Source organism: Salmo trutta, chromosome 18, assembly GCF_901001165.1.
Source record: "Salmo trutta chromosome 18, fSalTru1.1, whole genome shotgun sequence".
Lineage (NCBI taxonomy): Eukaryota > Metazoa > Chordata > Actinopteri > Salmoniformes > Salmonidae > Salmo > Salmo trutta.
Genome location: NC_042974.1, coordinates 25,746,830 through 25,774,754, shown reverse-complemented (window position 1 = coordinate 25,774,754; position 27,925 = coordinate 25,746,830). Strand labels below are relative to the sequence as shown.

The following is a 27,925-nucleotide window of genomic DNA, read 5'->3' as shown; positions in this document are numbered from 1 at the left end:
TCACACACTAATAATATGGGACAGACTAAAACACCAAGAAAAAGCGTTTTTTTTTTTTAAGAAAACATTAACAAGATAGTTGGCATTGCCCAGAGGGATCAGAAGGTTTCTTGCCACACAAGCAAATTAAACTAAAGGAAAACACTAAAACAGACTGTGCTGTCGGACGGGCCAAAAGGACCTCGGATTGGACATTATCAGGAGAAAGAAAAATCTCTTCAGAGCAACTCATCTGCCCCCATGGGTAAAAGTTCAGCTAAGACCGCAAAATAACATCATCGCACACACAGCATCTATAAGCAATAAGCATAGGATTCATCTTTGGATAACAATCAAATACTTTTTTCTCAGCCTCAGCAAGTCTCTCTACCCTCAACCTTTTTCTCATGCACTCCCTCTCTCCATTCAACCTATACCCTTTGCCCTACTATCATCGCTCCCATCATTCCCCACTCACTCCAGATGTGACCTCTCTGTCCATATCCACAATGCAGTGCTCTGACGGGGCGCTCGCTCGACGCTGTCCTGTGAAGGGCGAGATTAGCTACCCAGGACAGCACCGAGCGAGCGCCCCGTCAGAGCGCTGCATTGTGGGGATGGACAGAGAGGTCACATCTGCGGTGAGTGGGGAATGATGGGAGAGATGACAGTAGAGTAGGGCGAAGGGTATAAGGTGGTCCTGTCAAGGACTAGTCTAACCCCGTCACGGTAACACCGACACACAGGTCAGAGGTGAAGGCCGGTGGAACAGTGATTGGAGGGCAGAGGGGGTGCAGGGTTTGGGGAGTGGAGGGAGGGTGCGACAACAGCAGCTTTGCTGTCAACTGGTGGAGGTGTGTGTGGGGGGGTGGAGTGAGTGAGAGTGAGTGAAAGAGTCTGTCTAGTGAGTGAGTGTGTGCGACTGTACGTGCATACTCCTATTTGTAGACGGGTATGCAGCTCATATTCACTAGACTTGATTAAAACAAAACTGTTAAAATCATTCTAGAGCCAAGTCCTGGATATCACAGTGAGTGAGTGAGTGAGTGAGTGAGTGAGTGAGTGAGTGAGTGAGTGAGTGAGTGAGTGAGTGAAATGGGGTTATGGATGACTAGAAAACAAATAAAGCAGATGGGGAGTTTGAGAGTGCAGTGCATCTATCCTTTCTAACGGCACAGTGTGAGAGGATACTCTTTCAGGGAGTCTCTCTTTCAGGGAGTCTCTCTTTCAGGGAATCGTAGCACTAGACTGTATGTTCCTGCCATACTCTTCAAGCAAAGAGAGAGAGCAGTAGGGCTGATAACTTTTGGTTGGGGCTGAGGAAGCGCTTGGCTGGTGGGGCCTCAATGCCCCCTGGTGGTACAGGACATTTTACATTTACATTTTAGTCATTTAGCAGACGCTCTTATCCAGAGCGACTTACAGTAGTGAATGCATACATTTCATTATTTTTTTTTATTTTTTTGTACTGGTCCCCCGTGGGATTCGAACCCACACCATGCTGGCGTTGCAAACACCATGCTCTACCAACTGAGCCACAGGGAAGACTGGACAGAACCAACCGGGCCGAGCGCCACATACTGGTAGAGTTCAAAGGTCAAATCATAACTCACAAACACCTTTAGCTTTTGTGTATAAACGTGCATCAATGCCAAGGGGAGATTTGCACTAACATATGCTAGTGCAGGCCCTATAGAGAAGTACAGGGGCTGAGCAAGCAGGTGTGGGATGTTGGTGCTCTACTATAGGAAACAGTGAGAGATGTTGTCTCGGAGACTGAGGACGGATCCAGACCTGTTCTTTTTGGAGTGTTTGTCCTTTCCTTTCTTCATTCCAAAGATCTTCGTGATGAGGATGTTGAATAGTAGGGAGGAGGAGATCCTCACCTGAGATGGAGAGAGAGGAGGAGGAGGAGAGATTACATTCAGAAGACTATCCTCCTGCAGGATAGATTCAGATGAAGGGAGAGAGAGAGGGATGACGAAGAGGAGGAACGTGTGATGGCGGGAGGAAGAGAGAGACTGCATAACTATCATAGGTCTATCGTCTTGCAGGACAGATTCAGATGAGTGGATAGAAAGAGAGGGACGATGAAGAGGGGGAGTGTGTGATAGAAGGAAGGATGGAGGGAGGGAGGGATGAGGACTCACAGCCCAAACGGGGGAGGTGAAACCCAGGATTGCTGCGTGCATTCCCTCAGTAACGAACGATGTTCTCCCCCTGAGTGTCTCTGTGAAGAGCACCTCAGGATGTTGAGAGCATGAACCTAGAGAGGGACAAACAGGGATATCACTATACTGCATGTGCGATCATAGAAAGAGACATATAGAGCACACACAGCCTATGGTTACCGTAAGGAGCCAGTGCTAGATCTAGAGGATCAAAGGGGTTAAAATGTCACCCAGAGAGTATTCCAATACGACAAGCTAAGCTAGAGCTAAATTCAATTGCAACCACTTCCCCCCCATTGGAACGTGTGATCCGTCCAGTAAGTGTTGCCTCAGGTGACTGTGTTAAGTAGTAGTGTTGAGTACCCTAAGGGACAGTGGTCTGGTCGGCGGCTCTGTCAGGAGAGGACATGGCCAGATCCGTCAGCGCTCTCATGGTCATCTTCAGCAAGCTGCAGCTGGATGACTTTGGCTCAGATGACAACAGGGCCTGGACAGGAGACATGACAGATACAGTGAGCGCAGACAGAACACAGCTGCTGCATCCGCCAGCATGTCAATAGTCTAGACTCTAAAAAGTGTCCTTTCCTTCATCTGCAGCACTAATCTAGAACTGGATAGGTGAATAGCAGCCCACTGGTTGACCTCTACCAAATGACACACATATACATATTGATTTACTTTATTTCACCAGGTAGGCTAGTTGAGAACAAGTTCTCATTTACAACTGCGACATGGTCAAGATAAAGCAAAGCAGTGCGGCACAAACAACAGAGTTACACATGGAATAAACAAACATACAGTCAATAAGACAATAGAAAAAGTCTGTATACAGTGTGTGCAAATGAGGTAGGATAAGGGTGGTAAGGCAATAAATAGGCCATAGTGGCGAAATAATAATCTGTGAGCTGCTCTGACAGCTGGTGCTTAAAGTTAGTGAGGGAGATAAGAGTCTCCAGCTTCAGTGATTTTTGCAGTTCGTTCCAGTCATTGGCAGCAGAGAACTGGAAGGAAAGGCGGCCAAAGTAGGAATTGGCTTTGGGGGTGACCAGAGAGATATACCTGCTGGAGCGCGTGCTACGGGTGGGTGCTGCTATGGTGACCAGTGAGCTGAGATATGGGGGGACTTTACCTAGCAGGGTCTTGTAGATGACCTGGAGCCAGTAGGTTTGGCGACGAATATGAAGCGATGGCCAGCCAACGAGAGCGTACAGGTCGCAGTGGTGGGTAGTATATGGAGCTTTGGTGACAAAACGGATGGCACTGTGATAGACTACATCCAATTTGCTGAGTAGAGTGTTGGAGGCTATTTTGTAAATTACATCGCCGAAGTCAAGGATCGATAGGATGGTCAGTTTTACGAGGGTATGTTTGGCAGCATGAGTGAAGGATGCTTTGTTGCGAAAAAGGAAGCCGATTCTAGATTTAATTTTGGATTGGAGATGCTTAATGTGTCTGGAAGGAGAGTTTACAGTCTAGCCAGACACCTAGGTATTTGTAGTTGTCCACATATTCTAAGTCAGAACCGTCCAGAGTTGTGATGCTGGACAGGCGGGCAGGTGCAGGCAGCGATAGGTTGAAGAGCATGCATTTAGTTTTACTTGCATGTAGGAGCAGTTGAAGGTTGATTTATAGAGTCGAAAGCCTTGGCCAGGTCGATGAATACAGCTGCACACTATTGTCTCTTATCAATGGCAGTTATGATATCGTTTATGACCTTGAGCGTGGCCAATTCTCTCTCTCTCATATATATATATATATATAGACAAAGCCATCGATCACGTAACACCATTTATGAAGACTCAATAGCGCATTTAAGCCAAATAAAGTCGGCAAAGATGGCATCTCATGAAGACATAACATACGCAGTTTGAGCTACCCCAAGAAGTGACGTTGTAGGCAAGCTCAGTGCTGCCCCCTCTCATTGAGTAACTAAAATTGAAGGCCGCCCGGGGTACTGCAGGCTGCCATTAGCAACTAAATTATCCTTACAACTTCTTCTGTGTGCTGTTTTAAAATAAATCGGTTCAAGGACATATGTCTGGTGTATTAGAAGATTTCAAATTTTTCCATTCACTATAACGGGGGATTCTGTTTTTGCTAACAATGCCTGCAGTACCGCGGTCGGCCTTGAACTTCAGTGGCTTCACTGAGGCAGACAGTCGTTCTCCCTTTATTCTCTACTATGTTGCCATTAGTGCAGAAGAGGGAGAAGAGACAAGGAAAATAAGTCACTTAGGCCGTGTTTACACAGGCAGACCAATTCTGATCTTTTTTTACCATGAATTGTTTTTTTGACCAATCAGATCAGCTCTTTTGCCCATAATTGGGCAAAGGATCAGAACTGGGGTGCCTGCAGAAACACACCATTTTAGAATAATACATAAACAGTAAGGACATAGACAGAACGGGACAGATTACTATTGGAAAACTGCCACTACACTGTCATTACGTAACACAAGCCTTTGTACAAACACTTTTGGCGTGGTGACGTCAGCAGCATGCGCCGGCTGGCCGGTGTGCTGGCTGGCTGTGGGTGCTGATGAGAGACAGCTGTGTGTCTGGCCTGGGCGCTGGGGGTAGGCGAGGGGCTCCAGGCTGGTTCCTGTGATGTCTATCCCAGTTCAGAGCCAGGCCAGTAGGAGACCAGCAGCACACCAGCCAGCTCTTTCCTATGTATAAATGGCGCCGGAGAAGAAGGCTGACGTTTTACGTGTGCCCAACCGATTGTGTTTTTTTGTTCGTTTATTTGCATTGTTTGTAACTTTTTTTTTTTTTACTTATTTTGTACATATGTTGCTGCTACCGTCTCTTATGACCGAAAATAACTTCTGGACATCAGGACTGCAATTACTCAACAAGGACTAGCAGAATCCTTTTTATCCTTTAACGAGTCCAACGCGAATGATATACTGCTTTCTCGGGAACGGGCCCAGATCCCAGTGATTTGCGTGAAGAGGAGGCGGAGAAGGGGCCAGAGGGCGGGCTGCCTTCTGAGAATTCGTAGGCGATCGAATAAACCCCCACTTCCTTCCATTCTACTAGCAAACATGCCATCTTTGGTGAATAAAATCGATGACCTACACGGAAGACTAAACTAACAAACGGGACATTCAAAACTGTAATATCTTATGTGTCACGGAGTCGTGGCTGAACGACGACATTATCAACATACAGCTGGCTGGTTATACGCTGTATCGGCGGGATAGAACAGCGGCGTCTGGTAAGACGAGGGGCGGCGGACTATGCATTTTTGTAAATAACAGCTGGTGCACGATATCTAAGGAAGTCTCGAGCTATTGCTCGCCTGAGGTAGAGAATCTCATGATAAGTGTAGACCACACCATCTATCTAGAAAGTTTTCATCTGTATTTTTCGTAGCAGTTTATATACCACCACAGACCGATGCTGGCACTAAGACAGCATTGAATGAGCTGTATTCCGCCATAAGCAAACTAGAAAATGCTCACCTAGAGGCAGCGCTCCTAGTAGCCGGGGACTTAAATGTAGGCAAAATTAAATCTGTTTTACCAAATTTCTATCAGCATGTTAAATGTTCAACCAGAGGGGAAAAAAATAAAAATAAATTTTAAAAAATTTAAAAAACTCTGGACCACCTTTACTCCACACACAGAGACGCATACAAAGCTCTCCCCCGCCATCCATTTGGCAAATCTGACCATAATTCTATCCTCCTGATTCCTGCTTACAAGCAAAAATTAAAGCAGGAAGCACCAGTGACTAGATCAATAAAAAAGCAGTCAGATGAAGCAGATGCTAAGCTACTGGAATGTTTTGCTAGCATAGACTGGAATATGTTCAGGGATCCCTCTGATGGCACTGAGGAGAACACCACATCAGTCATTGGCTTCATCAATAAGCGCATTGATGACGTCATCCCCATAGTGACCGTATGTACATACCCCAACCAGAAGCCGTGGATTACAGGAAACATTCGCACTGAGCTAAAGTCTGCAGCTGCCACTTTCAAGGAGCGGGACTCTTAGCCGGAAGCTTATAAGAAATCCCGCTATGCCCTCGGACGAACCAGCAAACAGGCAAAGCGTCAATACAGGACTAAGATTGATTTGTACAACACCGGCTCTGCCACTGGTCAGATGTGGCAGAGCTTGCAAATCATTACAAACTACAAAGGGAAGCACAGCCGAGAGCTGCCCAGTGACACAAGCCTACCAGATGAACTAAACTACTTCTATGCTCGCTTAGAGGCAAATAACACTGAAACATGCATGAGAGCACCAGCTGTTCCAGAAGACTGTGATCACGCTCTCCACAGCCAATGTGAGTAAGACCTTTAAACAGGTCAACATTCACAAGGCCACAGGGCCAGACAGATTACCTGGACGTGTATTGCGAGCATGCGCTGACCAACTGGCAAGTGTCTTCACTAACATTTTCAACCTCTCCCTGTCTGAGTCTGTAATACTAACATGTTTTAAGCAGACCACCATAGTGCCTGTGCCCAAGCACACTAAGGTAACATGCCTAAATGACTACTGACCCTTAGCACTCACGTCTGTAGCCATGAAGTGCTTTGAAAGGGCTGGTCATGGCTCACATCAACACCATTATCCCAGAAACCCTAGACCCACTCCAATTTGCATACCGCCCCCAACAGATCCACAGATGATGCAGTCTCTATTGCACCCCACACTGCCCTTTCCCACCTGGACAAAAAGAACACCTATGTGAGAATGCTATTCATTGACTACAGCTCAGCATTCAACACCATAGTGCCCACAAAGCTCATCAATAAGCTAAGGACCCTGGGACTAAACACCTCCCTCTGCAACTGGATCCTGGACTTCCTGACAGGCCGCCCCCAGGTGGTAAGGGTAGGTAACAACACATCCAAGACACTGATCCTCAACAAAGGGGCGCGTGTACAGTCCCCTCCCGTACTCCCTGTTCACTAATGACTGAACGGCCAGGCATGACTCCAACACCATCATTAAGTTTGCCGATGACACAACAGTGGAAGGCCTGATCACCAACAACGACGAGACAGCCTATAGGGAGGAGGTCAGAGACCTGGTCGTGTGGTGCCAGGACAACAACCTCTCCCTCAACGTGATCAAGACAAAGGAGATGATTGTGGACTACAGGAAAAAGAGGACAGAGCATGCCCCCATTCTTATCGACAGGGCTGCAGTGGAGCAGGTTGAGAGCTTCAAGTTTCTTGGTGTCCACATCACCAACAAACTAACATGGTCCAAGCACACCAAGACAGTTATGAAGAGGGCATGACAAAACCTATTTCCCCTCAGGAGTCTGAAAAGATTTGGCATGGGTCCTCAGATCCTCAAAAGGTTCTACAGCTGCACCATCGAGAGCATCCTGACTGGTTGCATCACTTACTGGTATGGCAACTGCTCAGCATCTGACCGCAAGGCACTACAGAGGGTAGTGAGAATGGCCCAGTACATTCCTGGGCCCAAGCTTCCTGCCATCTAGGACCTCTATACCAGGCGGTGTCAGAGAAAGGCCCTAAAAATTGTCAAAGACTCCAGCCACCCTAGTTATAGACTGTTCTCTCTGCTACCGCATGGCAAGTGGTACCGGAGCACCAAGTCTAGGTCCAAGAAGCTTCTACCCCCAAGCCATAAGACTCCTGAACATCTAATCAAATGACTACACAGACTATTTGCTTTGCCCCCCCCCTCCCTTTACACCGCTGCTACTCTCTGTTGTTATCTATGCATAGTCACTTTAATAACTCTACCTACATGTACACATTACTTCAACTAACCGGTACCTCCCTGTATACAGTCTCGCTATTGTTATTTTACTGCTGCTCTTCAGTTACTTGTTACTTTTATTTCTTATCTATATTTTGTTCAACTGCATTGTTGGTTTGGGGCTCGTAAGTAAGCATTTCACTGTAAGGTTGTTTTCGGTGCATGTGACTAACACAATTGTATTTGATTTTTGTATTTCACCGCAGCAATGGAATGCACAAGTCTGCCAAGGTGTGGAGATCTGCCTCCTCTCTTCTCTTTCTCTCTCCTAATATCTCTCTATTACCTTGCTACCTCTCAGACCCTACTACCTCACTCTTTACCTCAGTATCTCCCTAATGTTTCCTTCCCATCTCTCTAATATAGTATTTACTAGAGAGAGAAGGATGGCGATACATGGTGTTCTTCCAGCATGACTGTTCTAAAGACATGCCAAGAACTTCCTCTCCAAACATAAACACACAGACACACATGGATGAAGAATAGGATGCCTGTGCTGCAGTGCGTGGCACACAGTTTGGAGGAACGGTCGCTGGACTTGACCTCCTGTAGGACCTCCATGAGCCAGCGAGCAGGCAGCTGCTGCAGGGTCCGGCTTCCTCTCCAAAAATACACACACATAGGGTTCAGAGGTCACCCTCATGAGAGGCTCCTGACTAGCCAAGGCTGAAACATTTATGAATACATACATGTATATTTACAACATATTATTTGTGTGTAACTGCCAAAATAATGGAAACATTTGAGTAAATGGGGGATACAAAATATATTGAAAGCATGTGATTCCACACAAGTGTGGTTCCTGAGTTAATTAAGCAATTAACATCCCATCATGCTTAGGGTCATGTATAAAAATGCTGTGCAGGCCATTATTTTGGCTACCATGGCTATGCCCCCCATAGGATGACAATGTCCCCATCCACAGAGCACAAGTGGTCACTGAATGGTTTGATGAGCATTGAAATGATGTTAAATGCCATGGCTGTCGCAGTCACTGGATCTCAACCCAATTGAACACTTATGGGAAAATCTAGTGCGGCACCTAAGACAGCGTTTTCCACCACCATCAACAAAACATCAAATTATAAAAATTCTCGTGGAAGAATGAGGTCTCATCCCTCCAATAGAGTTCCAGACACTTGAATCTATGCTAAGCTAGATTGAAGCTGCTCTGGCTTGAGGTGGCCCAACGCCCTATTAAAAACACTATGTTGGTGTTTCCTTTATTTTGGCAGTTACCAGTACGTGGCAGTAAGCTGGATAATACACACACACAAACACGTCTACTCACAAAAAAATGTAACACTGGCTACGTTGTTGTTATTGACAGAGTTTAAATCCTCAACAGTAGTCGTGTAATTCCTCTCTCTGACACGAGAGTATTAAGTGTTCCAGACAAATTTAGCAGTACGACAACCTTACTCTGTTCATTAAAAAACTGCTCCCAAACCAGTTCTCATGTCTGTTAATTAAAATGTATTTGGAATAGTTGTCCCGCTAGCAGAACAACTTCCGGTGAAACTGGAGGGCACGTAATTCAAATAAATAATCATAAATATTATGAATTTTAAACATTTAGGTACATATACAGTTGAAGTCAGAAGTTTACATACACATAGGTTGGAGTCATTAAAACTAGTTTTTCAATCACGCCACAAATTTCTTGTTAAAAAAAAACTATAGTTTTGGCAAGTCGGTGAGGACATGACTTTGTGCATGACACAAGTAATTTTTCCAACAATTGTTAATACAGACAGATTATTATTTCACTTATAATTCACTGTATCACAATTCCAGTGGGTCAGAGGTTTACATACAGTAAATTGACTGTGCCTTTAAACAGCTTGGAAAATTCCAGAAAATGATGTCATGGCTTTAGAAGCTTCCGATAGGCTAATTGACATCATTTGAGTCAATTGGAGGTGTTCTGTACAAACAATAGTACGCAAGTATAAACACCATGGGACCACGCAGCCATCATACCACTCAGGAAGGAGATACGTTCTGTCTCCTAGAGATGAACGTACTTTGGTGCAAAAAGTGCAAATCAATTCCAGAACAACAGCAAAGGACCTTGTGAAGATGCTGGAGGAAACAGATAAAAAAGTATCTAAATCCACAGTAAAACGAGTCCTATATCGACATAACCTGAAAGGCCGCTCAGCAAGGAAGAGCCACTGCTCCCAAACTGCCATAAAAAAGGCAGACTACGGTTTGAAAATGCATACGGGGACAAAGATCGGACTTTTTGAAATAATGTCCTCTGGTCTGATGAAACAAAAATAGAACCGTTTGGTCATAATGACCATCGTTATGTTTGGAAGAAAAGGGGGAGGCTTGCAAGCTGAAAAACACCATCCTAACCGTGAAGCACAGGGGTGGCAGCATCATGTTATGGGGGTGCTTTGCTGCAGGAGGGACTGGTGCACTTCACAACATAGATGGCATCATGAGGACTGAAAATTATGTGGATATATTGAAGCAACATCTCAAGACATCAGTCAGGAGGTTAAAGCTTGGGTCTTCGAATGGGTCTTCCAAATGGGACATCCGTCCTGATGTCCAGAGACGGTCTTCCAAATGGGTCTTCCAAATGGACAATGACCCCAAGCATACTTCCAAAGTTGTGGCAAAATGGCTTAAGGACAAAAGTCAAGGTATTGGAATGGCCATCACAAAGCCCTGACCTCAATCCTATAGAAAATTTGTGGGCAGAACTGAAAAGCATGTGCGAGCAAGGAGGCCTACAAACCTGACTCAGTTACACTAGCTCTGTCAGGAGGAATGGGCCAAATTCACCCAACTTATTGTGGGAAGCTTGTGGAAGGCTACCCAAAATGTTTGACCCAAGTTAAACAATTTAAAGGCAATGCTACCAAATACTAATTGAGTGTATGTGAACTTCTGACCCACTGGGAATGTGATGAAAGAAAGAAATCAATCAAGCATTCTCTCTATTATTCTGACATTTCACATTCTTAAAATAAAGTGGTGATCCTAACTGACCTAAGACAGGGAATGTTTACTAGGATTAAATGTCAGGAATTGTGAAAAACTGAGTTTAAATGTATTTGGCTAAGGTGTATGTAAACTTCCGACTTCAACTGTATGTGTCTTAGATTGGCTGAAAGCTTAAACTCTTGTTAATCTAATTTTCTCCTACCATACCTATTTTGTTGTATTCTCCTACATTATGTTAACATTTTTACAAACTTCAAAGTGTTTTCTTTCCAATGGTACCAATTATATGCATATCCTGGCTTCAGGGCCTGAGCTACAGGCAGTTTACTTTGGGCACGTCATTCAGGCAGGAAATGGAGAAGAAAGGGGCCTATCCCTAACAGGTCAAGGAAACTGATTTTGTGCCATAGAGCGAGGCACTGAACCTGAACAGCTTTGGAGAAGCGTATGCATACATATGCTGAATAGAGAAATAATCAAAATGCCTGAATGATTTGATGAGGGGAATGTTCTTGTGGGTTAGTGTCGGAACTAGGGAGTGTGTATGTGTGTGTGTGTGTGTGTGTGTGTGTTGGGTCTGTGTTTGGAGGGAGAGCGTTGGGGTGGAAACAGCAGTCCTGATGGTATGCACGGAGCTGGGTTATGGGGTGTTGATTGTGGGGTGCTTAACTGCCCGCCTTTTGAAGCTCAGTTTTGTTTCTGGGGTGGTATGTTCCACTGGGCTCTGGGAGATGGCAGTGTGTGTGTGGGTGTGTGTGTGTGCGCCTTGCCCTTCACCCATCCTCCACAGTGGATTGCTTGATCTGGCCAGCTTGGTCCACTGCCCCTTGTAAAACAAAACAGCACATTTCTCCCTAGCTGCCGCCTGCGCCTCCCAAGTGTGCGCTTTGGTACTGATGTGGATAGAGCGCGTGTGCACGTACACACACGTCCTCTCGCTCACTCACCGGCACAGCATGTCGGTGAGATGTACAAAGCCCACGTAGGCCAGCTTAAAGGCCCCTCGGTGACGAGACTGGAGGAGCTGCTGACTGACCCACTCCAACTGAAATAGGTGAGAGGGGTACAGAAAGAGGGAGACAAAAAGAAAGGGGCGGGGGTATGGGAACATAACACGGTCAAATTCCTCTGGATGAGTTACAAGTGGGTAGGTAAACAAGCATACAAAAGTTATAGTAATGATTGACAGATTTCAATATCATTAAATTGGGTTCATTGTCAGTAATTAGTTACTATATATGATTACATGTGGTGATGTAATTAACTTCTAGAACATCAACACAGCCCACGTGTGTTTCTGTAGTTAGTCAACATGTGGGGGTGTTCCAGGTGAGGTAGAGCAGGGTGGAGCTGGCTGAGGCCTTTGTGCTCTGTCATTACACTGTGGCATCACTACCACAGGCTGGGCCCAGGCGCCGTGCCAGGCTGGGGTGGCACAGGGAGGGACATAGCTCTGTGGGAATGAGAATGGAATACTTCGAGAGTTCCACATACCCTCTTGAGTTTCATCACACAACCTGGCTGGACTTATCCCCTGTAAAAAGGCGGAGATTTGGACAGGCATCTTTCAGCACTGCCCTGAATAAGGACTCCAGTCTGCTCTCCTTGTCACATATTTATAAAGCAGACACACACACTACAAAATAACACTCACCAACAACCTACCGCCACCCATCACCCCAGGCCAACATGATTTTAAATTGTTTTTGTTTTTTCAAGTAATACATTTCAACTGTCACGTCTCAACTGTAATATGCTAAGTTTGACACATATTTCACCATCCTAGTTTAATTGAATGAATAGTATGTATTCCGCTCTTTCTCTGGGTTGGATGCGCGAATGGTCTGACTTCTACACTACAGCACCTATGGACTTTTCCTGAATCTGTCCCTGAATCTTGACCCTTACTTAAGTTGTCCTGCGGTCAACATTGTATATTCCACATTCACAAGGTCAATGTTGAGTATTTTCTATGGTCTTACTCCCTTGATTGCCCTGCTCTCTTCTTAGCCCTTACATAATCCCCCTGGGGTTCCAGTCAATGGCATCAGATCAACAACAACAACAGTAGCAGTAGTAGCATCAGCAGCAGCTTTCCCTCCTTAAGGCTCTTAAACCCGCCACAACGCCAGGCCGCGAGGCCCCAGGCCGCGAGGCCCGGCAGCCAACCCAGTTGTCAGGAGGAAAAGCTGCTATTTGGGTCACTGACACAGCCCTATGTAATTAGGACTTTGGGAAACAGCGTCTCCGTTCACGGACGCTTTTCTGGGAAATGGGTACATTGCAAACAGGAAGTGTCCAGTCTAAATTAAGTTCCCCCATCAACCAGGAACCCGAGTGGAACTTTAACGATTACACAAATGCCTTACACCTTAAATAACTGCCCCCCCTCTCTTCCACATGCCACAGCCCAGCTCAGCACCGCACAGCGGTTTGGTCACTGCCCTCCCTGAGTAACTTTCACTAGGGTTTTACTGCAGTGAGGTCAGCTCTGTCCTCAGGCTGCACTCTAGACTCAGGGTTGTTACTGAGTGAGTTCGATGGAACAGTCATTGGGTTGGTACTGCAGTGGTTAAATTGGTAATGCATTGCAATACAGTAGGGTGCAGGTGGGTAAGCCCAAAGGTTGGGGTAATAGGGTCAGATGGGTTGATGGGGCCTGAACTTGTTGGGTTTGTCACCCCAGGGTTGGGTGTACTTTTTTTTTTTCAAAGTTCATGGAGTATGTATGTACTACTCAAAAGGGCACCTCCGGCACTTTTCAACCTCACATTCATTATCATCTCGAGCACCAAACTGGTGTCTACATATTTGAAATTAACACATTTCTATGTTTTGTAGAAAAAAATATAGCATAAAAATTTCGAACCAATTACATTTTCAAACACTATGAGATACACGGTGATGTGGGGAGCAAAGAAATAGCCTCCCTCTGGCGGGAAACTTGTTGCATGTTTTGAAAAATCTAATTTTTTAAATTACTTTTAATCCTATCCTGTGATGTTACTTATACGCATTTTTTAGAACCTTATCTTAATAACCTCAGATCATAGAAACGTGCCATTTTCACATACGTAGACACTGGTTTGGTGCTCGAGATAATGAATGAGGTTGAAAAGTGTTGAAAGTTGTCCTTTAAGAGGATGCGACGCTTGAGTTTGACAGTTTACACCAACGATTCTCAACTGGTGGCTCGCGACGGGAGGTTTTTAATTGGTTGCGTGTGAGAAAAAAAATGAAAAAAATAAACAAATCATTGTTTTGATGACGAAAAATACCCCAGTATGATTTTAAAATGACTAAACCAGGTAGAAAGTGATTCAATAATTTTTATCTCTGAACTACATTTCCTCAATCCCATTATTTTCAACATAAAGCTATTAGCAGAGCTACAGTATTTTATTTTTTTAAGTGGTTTATTTTGTGGGTTCAAAACAGTGAGTTATTAACATTCTTCATCAAGAATATGGGCAAAATTATTGACAATGAAAAAAGGTGGGAATGTTTTTGCCTTGGTATATAATGGTTACATTTACTATAGCATTAAAAATAGTTTTCCAGATTGCATTTTGGCAATGTGAAAATTGGGTCACGACTGAGACAACCTGGTTCAAATTTGAGTCCTGAGGCAAAACCAGTTGAGAACCACTGCTTCCCCCTCACCTTTGTTCCTGTTCCTTTTATAAATGTGTTTGGGAAACATGACCCACACAATAACAGATACTATCAGCAATCCTAAAATGCTGAGAGAGCGAGAACGCATGAGAAAGAGAGGGAGAGTCACAGCACCTAGTTGAGCTGCAGTAAGACACTGCCCCCCCATCTTAAAGCTAATTTCTCTAGTCTAGCTTAGAACAAAATTGGCCTCTCCAAATGTCCAGAAGCAAGACTGAAGTCTCCACTGTAGACCAAACTGTCCATCTATTCCAGGCCAGGCCAAACAAACACTACAGCTGTGAAAACATGGAGGACCTTGGATTCACACCAGCTCACTAGTGGTCTATCACACACACAACCCCTCTTAAGATGGAGGAGACATATCCCAGAATGCCCCCCAGGGTAAAAATGCTTTATCTCCTGGCTCCATTTACTGTATCTGTCTACCATCTGAAGCCCAGGCAGTGCCGTGAATATGAAGGATTAAATACCATCGGCCAGCCGCCGTGACTAATGATTACCATTGCTACGGTGCAGAAACATCTGCCACGTCACCATGGCAAAGGAGTGCGCTGGCGAAGGCCACGGGAGGTTGACGGCACGCGTGTTGGAAAGATGTCTCGCGCCGTCATAAATAAACAAACTCACACGCGGAGTAGCATTGACTGAGAGTGCCATCTCTGTGGTAGGTTAGAAAGCGTTTGTCTGTCCAGGAAAGACCAGAACCACTCCACAAAACACAGAACTGGACTGAATCCGTCGCACTGAAATGTAAACACTACCACATAAAGAGAGAGAGAGAGAGAGAGAGAGAGAAAAGGAAAGACAGCGAGAGAAAGAGCTACCATAAAAACGACTAAAGCCAGTAGGAGTACTGTTGAGGACAGTGGTGTCTCTCCATCACAGGTGAAGGATCTTTTAAACAAACAAAAAGAGTTGAACAAGCAGCTGTTACAACAATAAAATTGTTTCAAGTGTAGTGTCCAAACACTGGTGGAGTCAACTAATAAAATGATGATCTGACCAGAGAGGTCCAGGACCTTAAGCACAGTTCGCAGTTCTCCCAGGTTCAGCTCGATGACTTTAAACAGGAAAACAGCAAGATGACAATCTGTAAGGCACTGGGAGAGGACATTAGTTCTGTATGTGAACCCATGATAACAATGAAGGAAAAATCTGATTATCTAGAGGAACAATCAAGGCAGAACAACATTGTCGTGGACGGAACTGAGACCTGGACGGAATTAAGACCTGGACGGAGTCTGAGGACAAAGTGAGGGAAATGATCAGTGAGAAACTGAAGATGGACCACAGGAAGATTGACGTTGAGCGCACCCACAGGACTAGACAACCCACAACCAGGCCAGGAGACAGGCCCAGGTCAATAGCGGTCAAGTTCCTGAGGTTCAAGGACAAGGTAGCTGTTCTAGATAGAGCCAAGAACTTGAGAGGAACGTACATCTTCCTCAACGAGGACTATCCTGAAACTGTGAGCCAGAAGAGGAAAGAACTGATCCCAGCCATGAAAGCTGACAGAGTGCGTGTGGACACTGCTTACATTCGCTATGACAGGCTCATTGACAGGCTTGAGCCCGCTATGACAGGCTCAAGTTCTTGGCTCTATCATTGTCCACCCTACCTCCCAAAAGCCTGGAAGGGATGAGAGAGCCTGTGGGTTCGTAGCTTCAACTACATAGCACACACATCCACTTACACACCAACTGATTGATGGACTGCTGAAGAATTATATATTTTTTCTTACTTTGTTTGTTCTTTTCCATATTTTGTCTATCTCTGATAAGCTAAGGACAGGGCTAAAAATAGCCCATATTAATATATGTAGCCTTAGAAATAAGGTTGATGAAATCAATAACTTGCTAATATTCACACTGTATATTAGCTATTTCTGAGACTCACTTAAAAAATATATTTATATGATACATTATTAGCAATACAATGATAACATCTACAGAAGACACAGGAATACCTATGGGGGAACTGTTGCTACATACAATGCCTTCAGAAAGTATTTCAGACCCATTTACTTTTTCCACATTTTGTTAAGTTACAGCCTTATTCTAAAATAGATTTTTCATTCTCAATCTACACACAAAACCCCATAATGAAAAAGGGAACCGGTTTAGATTTTTTTGTGAACAGGACAACAAGTCTCTGATCAGTCTCTTCCTTGCCCGGTCATCCAGTTTGGAGGGACAGCCTGATCTATGCAGGGTCTGGGTGGTGTCATACACCTTCCACTTCTTAATAATGGTCTTAACTGCGCTCCAGTAGATAGACAGAGCCTTTTAAATTGTTTTATATCCATCCCCTGACTTGTGCCTTTCCACAATTTTATCTCGTAGATCCTTTGAAAGTACCTTTCCACCCATAGTGGATTCTTTGATTTGAATTGCACTACTAAGCCTCTATGAACAACTGCTTTTATTCTGAACTAATCATTCTGAACATTTATTCTGAACTAATCTGTTTTTTTTTTTTTTTAATTCACTTGGATATTGGGGTTTACTGTGTGTAAATAAAGCAGTAAAAAGTCTAATTTTATGTGTTTTCATTTCAGGCTGTAAGGCAACAAAAGGTGAACATTTTGAAAGGGGGTCGTGACTTTCTACACCCACTGTATTAACATAATAAAAAAAAACTCAAATCTAAAAAAAAAAAAATAATCGCCGATATCACCCTCTGCGGTGAAAGGAGGCAGAGCTAGAACGGTGTTTGTCAGACCATGAGACATCTCACAAAATCGTAAGTAGCGTCCGAACGATTTGGCCTACAAACTACCCTCTGTGGAAAGATGACTCATGTGCACGATGGCCTTCTCCGTTTTGCTCTAAGATGCCTACAAGCCTCATCTGAAGATTACTGGTAAAAAAAACATTTTATTTATGGAATTATACTGTACTACTCCCTTTACAGAACAGCGCAAGCTGGCTCTAACCAGAATAGAAAAAGGAGTGGGAGGCCCCAGTGCACAACTGAGCAAGAGGACAAGTACATTAGAGTGTCTAGTTTGAGAAACAGATGCCTCAAGTCTTCAACTGGCAGCTTCATTAAATAGTACGCGCAAAACACCAGTCTCAACGTCAATAGTGGAGAGGCGACTCCGGGATGCTGGCCTTCTAGACAGAGTTCCTCTGCCCAGTGTCTGTTTTTTTTTTACCATCTTAATCTTTTATTTTTATTGGCCAGTTTGAGATATGGCTGTTTCTTTACAACTCTGCCTAGAAGGCCAGCATCCTGGAGTCACCTCTTGGCTAAGAGTTGAGGAAAGAATGACTGGATTGCTTCTTGTTTTTATAAGAAACAATAATTCCAAATTCTTTGCATAGTAAACTTACACACAGCACTGGCACACACAATTATCCCACCAGACATACCTACAGGGGTCTTTTCACAGTCCCCAGGTAAAGAACAAATTCAACCAAACATACAGTATTATACAGAGCCAAAAAAAAACAAATAAAGCAACACCTCACGGCACAAGGCTTCTCCCCCTGTGACCTACGCGTTGTGTGCATGTACTGCAGTGGTGGCTGCTGAGGGGAGGACAGCTCATAATAATGGCTGGAACAGAGCAAATGGAATAGCATTGAACACACGGAAGCCATGTGTTTGATACAATTTCACTGATTCCGTTCCAGCCATTACCACGAGCCCGTCCTCGCCAATTGACCAACAACCTTTGATGTACTGACATGTATCTGTAACAAAGATGCAAACACACACGTACACCACATGTTTTACATTTATTTAAATTGTATAGTCTTGTGTCTAATGTCTTTTCGTTATGTGTCGGACCCATATAAGACTGTCGCCACTGGCATCGGCTAATGGATCCTAATAAAATAAAAAAAGCAGGCAGGCCCAGAACAACTGATTATTGGAAAATGATTGAAGTCATTTTTATATGCTTAAATTGACCAGATGCAGTTTAGATGCTCAAGAAGCGACGACAAGTCTCTGGCCTGGGGGTAAGGTAGGGTGTGTCTAAAGACAGAACAGGCTGTGTGTTTGCTATGTGGACAGGCGGAAGGTGGGGGGGGTCTAGGGACTTTTTTGTGTTTACCTCTTCAGGGAGAGAGCGGTGGTGATGGAAGTGATTTTGAAAGAATGCGAGGCAAGTTGGGAACCAAGGCAATTGTGGCCGTTAAACAGTGGGTCGGCCTAAAATGAAAGCTTTCCGCTAAACGAGGGCGGATGCTAATTGAAGACAGTTGCAGTGTGGTGACACACACATATTCACGTTGTTTTTCACTACAGTAGACACACAGTAAACATGCCATTCCTAAACACTACCTCCAGGCCCACATGCATGCTGGGAGCACTGAGGGACAGAGTGGGTTGGCATGTGTGTGCCTGGATGTTAACAAGAACGTACAATTAACTGGGAGTGTGTTTTACTGGTATTACGTTCAAACATGTATTCAGTGAGTGTGAGGTTGTGTTTACATATGTTTCTGAATCTCTCAAGTGAGGTGTAAGATGGACATTCCTAATTCCCAGGAGAGACGTTTGAAATAATTCCCCCCCCCCCCCCTCCCCTTTTGCAGAAATGCCTTCTTGAACATTTGAACTTTCATGTGCCTTAATAACTGGCCACCCCTCATAGCCTGGTTCCTCTCTAGGTTTCTTCTACACCGGCATTGCTTGCTGCTTGGGGTTTTAGGCTGGGATACTGTACAGCACTTTGAGACATCAGCTGATGTAAGAAGGGCTTTATAAATCCATTTGATTGATAGTAGGTGATCTGTAAAATCTCAGAGAAACAATTGATTCTTTCTGGCTAGCCTTAATTGGCTAAGATCATGGAGGGGCTGCATGCTGAGAGATGAGTCCTGATTCGTCTGCCATGCCACAAGTTACTGTCTATAACATAATGGGGTGTTCCCTGGTCAGTTTACGACAGACGCGATGATTCTTGGAATATTGAACACAGTCAATGTGAACTGGAGCGACATGACTAGGGCTGCGGCGGTCATGAAATGTTGTCAGCTGGCAATTGTCATGCAAAAAGACTGCAGGTCTCACAGTAATTGACCGTTAATAAAACACATTTAGCATCTCCAGGCCTCCACGCATACAAGCCGCTGATGCGAGCCTTTGGAACATCTACATTTAATAAAGTCTAATAAATCAATTTAATATACACCATCACAATAAATCCATTATTTTAGTCAGGTCTAAAGAAACATTATGATGTGAAGAAAATGTATTTCAGAAGAACAGAATATGAGTTGGCCTACTGTATGTTATCTGGCTATGTTCCATGTGGTAGGCGTGTTCATTTACCAGATAGCATTTGCTCATAAATTCCATGCCACTATATCATATGATTTTATATAATTGAATTTAGCTGAATTAAATAGAAAGGACGTTTTTCCCCATTCAGGAGCGAGAGTGTGCGAATATGAAGTGGCTATGTTTGAAAGGTTCTATACGCTAGATTTTGAGTTATTTGGCAACTTTAGTTGTGAATGATACAAACCTTATATGTTTTCATTTCTAAGATATTCTATGGGCTGCTTGATGTGACTATTGATGATTTGCATGATGTGGCCATTGATGATTTGAGAAAAGCGTGTGCTCTGTTCCTTGCCTCAGGCTGCACATGCTGTTCTCTCATCAAGTGATCATATTTTCACACTTCAGACTATTCTCAATTTAATCTTGTCTTTACAAATATGTAAAATTAGTTAAGACTTAGAATGGCCCATTATCCAATGGGCAAGAACATGGGCAAGACAAAAAAAAAAGACAGGCCACTTTCCCTCCGGTACGTTTTTCACTAATGTCTTCAACTCATGTCGGTTAGGCTACTCCGATAATTTCACTGCCCAACAGGTAATATTCTGCCCAAACTCTGTATGCCATGGGTTCTCCAACCCTGTTCCTGCAGCTACCCCATGCTTAATTTGGGAAACCAAGTGAAATCTGTTCGGGGAACATCGATAGTAACGTTTCCACAACGAAACATATTTAATTAAACTGTTGACTGCCCCTCTCTCTGCACGCTGGAGAAAGGAATGACGAGAGAGATGGAAACTCACTGTGGTGAGATATTCTGTAGCTAAAATGGCAATGTGTCAGTCTATTAATTATTATAGTAATTTTTTTAAAGGCCCTATTAGTAGGCTATTCGAAATAAAATACAAATTCACTATAATTGTAGACCAAATATTAATTTTTTAAATTTAGGTTAGACCAATTATATCTTAAATCAGTATTTTGTTAGTGTTTTTCTGAAACGTGTAATATGCAGTAGGCTTTGTATTTTATAACGTCACAATCATTCATTTAATTCAGTTATTTAAAAAAAAAAAAGTGATTTGAATGCATTTGCATTGATGTCAGAGTGGTTAGAGGGACAATAGAGCTCTGAGCACCAGGCCATTAGTGATCTGATGAACATTAGCGAGTTGGGTGCTACGAACGCATGTCCAGAGTGCATAAGAGGAGATTACCGCGACTCAACGGTCACGTAGAACTTTACTGCGGCCATGACTCATAACTGCCGGTGTGGCGGTAATACGGTCACCGCAACAGCCCTAGACATGACACAACGTCCCAAAAAAGCTGAGCAGACAAAACGCACACAACAGAGGACCTTTTACTTAGCCAAAGGAGTTCCAGTCTGCCGTGAAGCATTGATATGGGTAAGAGTCTAACATTAGCTTCATGTAAAGATAAATATTCATCTCATTTTGTTATAAAGTCATTTGCATTGCTAGTTAAAGCCAACTGTTAGCTAGCTGAATGGGTAGCTAACATTAGCTAGTCAACATTTAACCTAGCTAGCTAGCTAAAATCAGTTGCTTGGTATCCAACGCCAGCTAACGTTAAAAATCGTATCTCATTTTGTCAAAAATCTGTTTGCATTGCTAGTTATAGCCTACTGTTAGCTTTACATGCATATTAATACTACATCATTTCATGGTGGCTGGCTAGCAAAGTGTATGAGAAAGAGTTAAGCAATAAACTATCGGTTGGGATTATGGTTCATGAACTTGTTTAGCTAGCTACAGTGCCTTCGGAAAGTATTCAGACCCCTTGACTTTTTCCACATTTTATTACGTCACAGCCTTATTCTAAAAGGGATTAAATAAATATATATCCTCAGCAATCTACACACAATACCCCATAATGACAAAGCATAAACAGGTTTTTAGAAATTTTGCAAATGTATTCAAAATTTAAAAAAACAGAAATACCTTATTTACATAAGTATTCAGACCCTTTGCAATGAGATTTGAAATTAAACTCAGATGCATCCTGTTTGCAGTTGACAGTGCATGTCAGAGCAAAAACCAAGACATGAGGTCGACGGAATTGTCCGTAGAGCTCAGAGACAGGATTGTGTCGAGGCACAGATCTGGGGAAGGGTACCAAAACATTTATGCAGCACTGAAGGTCCTCAATAACACGGTGGCCTCCATCATTCTTAAATGGAGGAGGTTTGGAACCACCAAGGCTCTTCCTAGAGCTGGCCGCTCCCAGACAAAAAGTTAGCAATCGGGGTAAAGGGCCTTGGTCAGGGAGGTGACCAAGAACCTGATGGCCACTCTGACAGAGCTCTAGAATTCCTCTGTGGAGATGGGGGAACCTTCCAGAAGGACAACCATCACTGCAGCACTCCACCAATCAGGCCTTTATGGTAAAGTGGCCAGACAGAAGCCACTTTTCAGTAAAAGGCACATGACAGCCCCCTTAGAGTTTGCCAAAAGGCATCTAAAGGAGTCTTAGACCATGAGAAAAAAGATTCTCTGGTCTGATGGATTGAACTCTTTGGCCTGAATGCCAAGCGTCACGTCTGGAGGAAACCTGGCACCATTCCTACGGTGAAGCACGTGGTGGCAGCATCATGCTGTGGGGATGTTTTTCAGCAGCAGGGACCTGGAGACCAGTCAGGATCGAGGCAAAGATGAACGGAGCAAACTACAGAGAGATCCTTGTTGAAAACCTGCTCCAGAGTGCTCAGGACCTCTGACTCGGTCGAAGGTTCACCTTCCAACAGGACAACGACCTTAAGCACACAGGCAAGACAACACAGGAGTGGCTTCGGGACAAGTCTCTGAATGTCCTTGAGTTGCCCAGCCAGAGTCTAGACATGAACCTGATCAATCATCTCTGGAGAGACCTGAAAATAGCTGTGCAGCAACGCTCCCCATCCAACCTGACAGAACTTGAGGATCTGCAGAGAAGAATGGGAGAAACTCCGCAAATACAGGTGTGCCAAGCTTGTAGCGTCATACTCAAGAAGACTCGAGACTGTAATCACTGCCAAAGGTGCTTCAACAAAGTACTGAGTAGAGGGTCTGAATTCTTATGCAAATGTCATATTTCCACTTTTTATTTTTAATACATTTCCAAAAATGTAAAAGCTTTTGCTTTGTCATTATGGGGTATTTTGTGTAGATTGAAGAGGGGGAAAAAACAATTTAATCAACTTTAGAATAAGACTGTAACCTATCAAAATGTGAAAAAAGTCAAGGGATCTGAATAGAAAAGAATACACTTAGCCAGATGATTACATGATCCATATATTTAGCCAGGTGTGTCTGGAGCTGATGTGGCCATCTATTGTAGTTCATGAACAGGTCTTGACAAGAGATTTGATATGTAGTGCGTTTACCAGAGACAAAGTTTAGAACATGTTAGGATATAGGCCAAGGACTAGATAGTGTATTTTTACCTGTAGGTTTTCCTTATTGAAGGCTACTAATTTCAACACTAGACAACCTTTAAAAGAAATTTAAATCACACAATTAGCACATGGCCTCATCTGAATGCTTAAAGAGATGGGTGGGGCTAAAGCTTAAGAGGGTGTGAACGATGCTGAATGAGCTCATCTACAAGGTGGAATAACAAGTTTATCACATTTAAAATATGTATAAATTAACCATGTTTCCCCAAACTGCAGTGTACGACATACTATTTTGAAGCGCTGAGTCTGTATTTTTCTAAAATGTACGAAAAAGACAATCTTGGAAATGGTACATAAGACTCAATTGGTAAATGTAGTCACACATATTCATCGACATGGCCAAGGCTTTCGACTCAATCACCACATTCCTATCGGCAGACTCAACAGCCTTGGTTTCTCAAATGACTGCCTCACCTGGTTCACCAACTACTTCTCAGATAGAGTTCACTGTGTGAAATCGGAGGGCCTGTTGTCCGGACCTCTGGCAGTCTCTATGGGGGTGCCACAGGGTTCAATTCTCGGGCCGACTCTTTTCTCTGTATACATCAACGATGTCGCTCTTGCTGCTGGTGATTCTCTGATCCACCTCTATGCACCTCTAGGCGACACCATTCTGTATACTTCTGGCCCTTCTTTGGACACTGTGTTAACTAACCTCCAGATGAGCTTCAATGCCATACAACACTCCTTCCGTGGCCTCCAACTGCTCTTAAACGCAAGCAAAACGAAATGCATGCTCTTCAACCGATCGCTGCCCGCACCCGCCCGCCCGTCTAGCATCACTACTCTGGATGGTTCTGACTTAGAATATGTGGACAACTAACAATACCTAGGTGTCTGGCTAGACTGTAAACTCTCCTTCCAGACTCACATTAAGCATCTCCAATCCAAAATTAAATCTAGAGTCGGCTTCCTATTTCATAACAAAGCATCCTTCACTCATGCTGACAAACACACTCGTAAAATTGACTATCCTACTGATCCTTGACTTCAGTGATGTCATTTACAAAATAGCCTCCAACAGTCTACTCAGAAAATTGGATGTAGTCTTTTTATTTATTTATTTTATTTCACCTTTATTTAACCAGGTAGGCAAGTTGAAAACAAGTTCTCATTTACAATTGCGACCTGGCCAAGATAAAGCAAAGCAGTTCGACAACATAAATCATATATAGACAATATAGTCTATCACAGTGCCATCCGTTTTGTCACCAAAGCCCCATATACCTCCCACCACTGCGACCTGTATGCTCTCGTTGGCTGGCCCTCACTTCATATTCGTCGCCAAACCCACAGGCACCCACACGTAGCACGCGCTCCAGCAGGTATATTTCACTGGTCACCCTCAAAGCCAACTCCTCCTTTGGCTGCCTTCCTTCCAGTTCTCTGCTGCCAATGACTGGAACGAATTGCAAAAATCACTGAAGCTGGAGACTTATATCTCCCTCACTAACTTTAAGCATCAGCTGTCAGAGCAACTTGCTGATCATTGCACCTGTACATAGCCCATCTGTAAATAGCCCACCCAACTACCTCATCCCCATATTGTTATTTTTTTGCTCCTTTGCACCCCAGTATCTCTACTTGCACATTCACCTTCTGCACATCCATCACTCGTGTTTAATTGCTAAATTGTAATTATTTCGCCACTATGGCCTATTTATTGCCTTACCTCCCTAATCTGCCTACATTTGCACACACTGTATATATACACTTTTCTATTGTGTTGTTGATTGTACGTTTGTTTATCCCATGTGTAACTCTGTTGTGTCGCACTGCTTTGCTCTATCTTGGCCAGGTCGCAGTTGTAAATGAGAACTTGTTCTCAACTGGCCTACCTGGTTAAATAAATGTGAAATCATTTTTTTTATTTTTTAAAACACGGTAAAGGAGAGGGCACTGAGATCATGTTTCAGTGTGTGTGTGTGTGTGTGTCACCTGCTCCTCTGTGATGAGCTCCTGGTCAGAGTGTGTGTCGGGGGTCTGTACAGGGCGGCTCTGACACACCATGGATACCTCCTTCATTCTGCTCCAGCAGCACACCAACACCATCTGAGCTGTCACCCTGTAGCCCTCGCAACTACCACCTACAACTCACACTAAACACCATCTCATTGTCAAATCCATAGGCATACAACTCACTATTTACAAAAAGCCTTCTAGAATGTGTCATGCCAAACAAATCGTTTTTTCACTGTGCTTGTAAACATTGCCGCACGAGAGCGATGCGCGCCATGTTGGTGGTGAACCAGTATCTCTACGTTAAAACTCTCCATCGTCCAGAAAACTCCCATTCACCAGCTCTGTAAGCGTTATGTCAAAATAAGTTTGCTGATCACCAAATATGGTGTTTTGCTGAGCAACCATCTTAATTTGCTACTGTTACAGCCTGTATGTACTTCCAAAAAAGGTCTAAATACAAATTCACAAGAAACCGAAAAAAATGCATATTTGAGTGCATTTCACACTACTTTTGAATTATAATTAAAATATAAGGCTCATATGAATGTCCTGCTTGACAAAATGTTTGTGTCATCATCGCAAATCAACTACATTATACTTAAAAACGTCTTCAACTAGTAAAATTGCTCTTTGGCTAGCTTTTGCTACAGCCTTTGTCAATGACTGGTACCATTCCAGCTAACAATTGCTGCTTCCAAAATAGGTATTTTGCAAAGATGACAAACAAATACAATCTTAGCAACTGGTCAAGCGATAACCAAAACAACATTGTAAGCATGTAAGAACCCCAAAAAGTGTTTTTGTTTAGAAGTAATAATTATGTACATGGGGCAGATTGAATGGCTGTCTTTCTGCATCCGTACTGATAAACCGTCTATATGGACTGTGTCGTGTAGTATCCACTCGAGTGCATAACACTTCAATATCAGTAGGCGGTGGTGAAACACTGACCGCATCAGGACATAACTGGTACTGCAGCTATAAAGTAAAGCTGGCTACAGTACCGATTCTGTCCTGATGGGGTCAGTGTTTCACCACTCGTCTGCTGTTTCTGAGGTGTCAGGTTTAGGGAAAGTGGATACCTGGTCAGTTGCACAACTGAATGCATTCAACCGAAATTTGTCTTCCACATTTATCCCAAACCCTCTGAATCAGAGAGGTGCAGGGTAAGGCCTTAATCGACATCCATGTCATCGGCACCCAGGGAGCAGTTGTTGTTGGGGGTTGACTGCCTTGCTCAAGGGCAGAAGGGCAGATTTTTCCACCTTGCCGGCTCAGGGATTCGAACCCCTGGCCCAACTCTCTCAACCTCTAGGCTACCTGCCGCCTCCTAACACAAAGACACAGCAGAAGCACAAGATTATGATATCATATATACTAGTTCAGTGAGTCAGTGAGGGGAGATGTGTTGACCTGTGCTGTCATGCTGGGGTTTGTCTGTGGGAGCTGCAGGTCCGTTCTCCAGTCCAGACTGATGTGTGTCCAGCTCCCTGGTGCTGGTTTAAAAGTTGTTGGTGTCGTCAGGCTGGATCTCCTGCAGGATCCTCTGCAGACCAGCGGATGTCTCTGAGAAGACCCTTATGTAGGGCCAGGAGTTTTTCCTTACTAAGAAAAACACTGGGCACTAGTTATGAGGCATCCTCACTCTAGTCTAGACCAATCAGAGGTGCTGACCTGAGTCAGTATCCATGGGGATGAGGCCTTCAGTGGAGGAGCTCTGGACAACAAATTACACTGTGTCAGACATCCTATAGGACACTGATGAGCTCTGACAGCACACTACTCCACTGGCCTTTCAGAGTTAAACACCTGGACACACAGAATGAACAATACACACCAAAGACTGGCATGAATGTGAATGTTCATGTGTGTACTCAACTCACCTGGTGTTGAGCTGCAGTAAGGCAGCGGTGATACAGTCAGCTCAGCCGTAGGGAGGTGAGGAGGCTGCCACCAGCAGGGGAGACGACTCTGCCTTCAACTCCTCAGCCTTCAGACACAACAAGAACTACACATCTGGACCTCGATTTGTGCACGGGGGCATTATCATGCTGAAACAGGAAAGGGCCTTCCCCAAACTGTTGCCACAAAGTTGGAAGCACAGAATTGTCTAGAATGTCATTGTATGATGTAGCGTTAAGAATTCCCTTCACTGGAACCAAGGTGCCTAGCCCGAACCATGAAAAACTTCCCCAGACTATTATTCCTCCTCCACCAATTTTTTAAGTTGGCACTATGCCTTCGGGCAGGTAGCGTTCTCCTGGCATCCGCCAAACCCAGATATGTTTTACAGATGGTGAAGCAGGATTCATCACTCCAGAGAACGCGTTTCCACTGCTCCAGAGTCCAATGGCAGCTAGCTTTACACCACTCCAGTCGACACTTGGCATTGCGCATGGTAGTCCCATTCTGTGAGCTTGTGTGGCCTACCACTTCCCAGCGGAGCCATTGTTGCTCCTAGATGTTTCCACTTCACAATAACAGCACTTAACAGTTGACCGGGGTAGCTTGTTGGAAAGGTGGCATCCTATGACGGTGCTATGTTGAAAGTCACTGAGCTCTTCAGTAAGGCCATTCTACTGCCAATGTTTGTCTATGGCGATTACATGGCTGTGTGCTCGATAATATACACCTGTCAGCAACGGGTGTGGTTGAAATAGCCGAATCCACTCATTCGAAGGGGTGTCCACATACTTTTGTATACAGTGCATTTGGAAAAT

At 44.0% G+C, this 27,925-nt stretch overlaps 1 long non-coding RNA gene across 1 annotated transcript in view; it reads right to left on the bottom strand.

Annotated features, from left to right (window-relative positions):
• LOC115153079 (uncharacterized) overlaps window positions 1–27,159 on the bottom strand; it is an 80,850-nt gene extending 53,691 nt beyond the window's left edge. Inside the window, exons 1-5 of the long non-coding RNA XR_003867634.1 lie at window positions 27,089–27,159; window positions 11,815–11,912; window positions 2,514–2,637; window positions 2,130–2,245; window positions 1,774–1,865 (exon numbers count right to left, since the gene is read on the bottom strand). This is a non-coding gene — a long non-coding RNA (uncharacterized LOC115153079). The remainder of the gene's footprint in view (window positions 1–1,773; window positions 1,866–2,129; window positions 2,246–2,513; window positions 2,638–11,814; window positions 11,913–27,088) is intronic.
• Window positions 27,160–27,925: the final 766 nt, after the last annotated feature.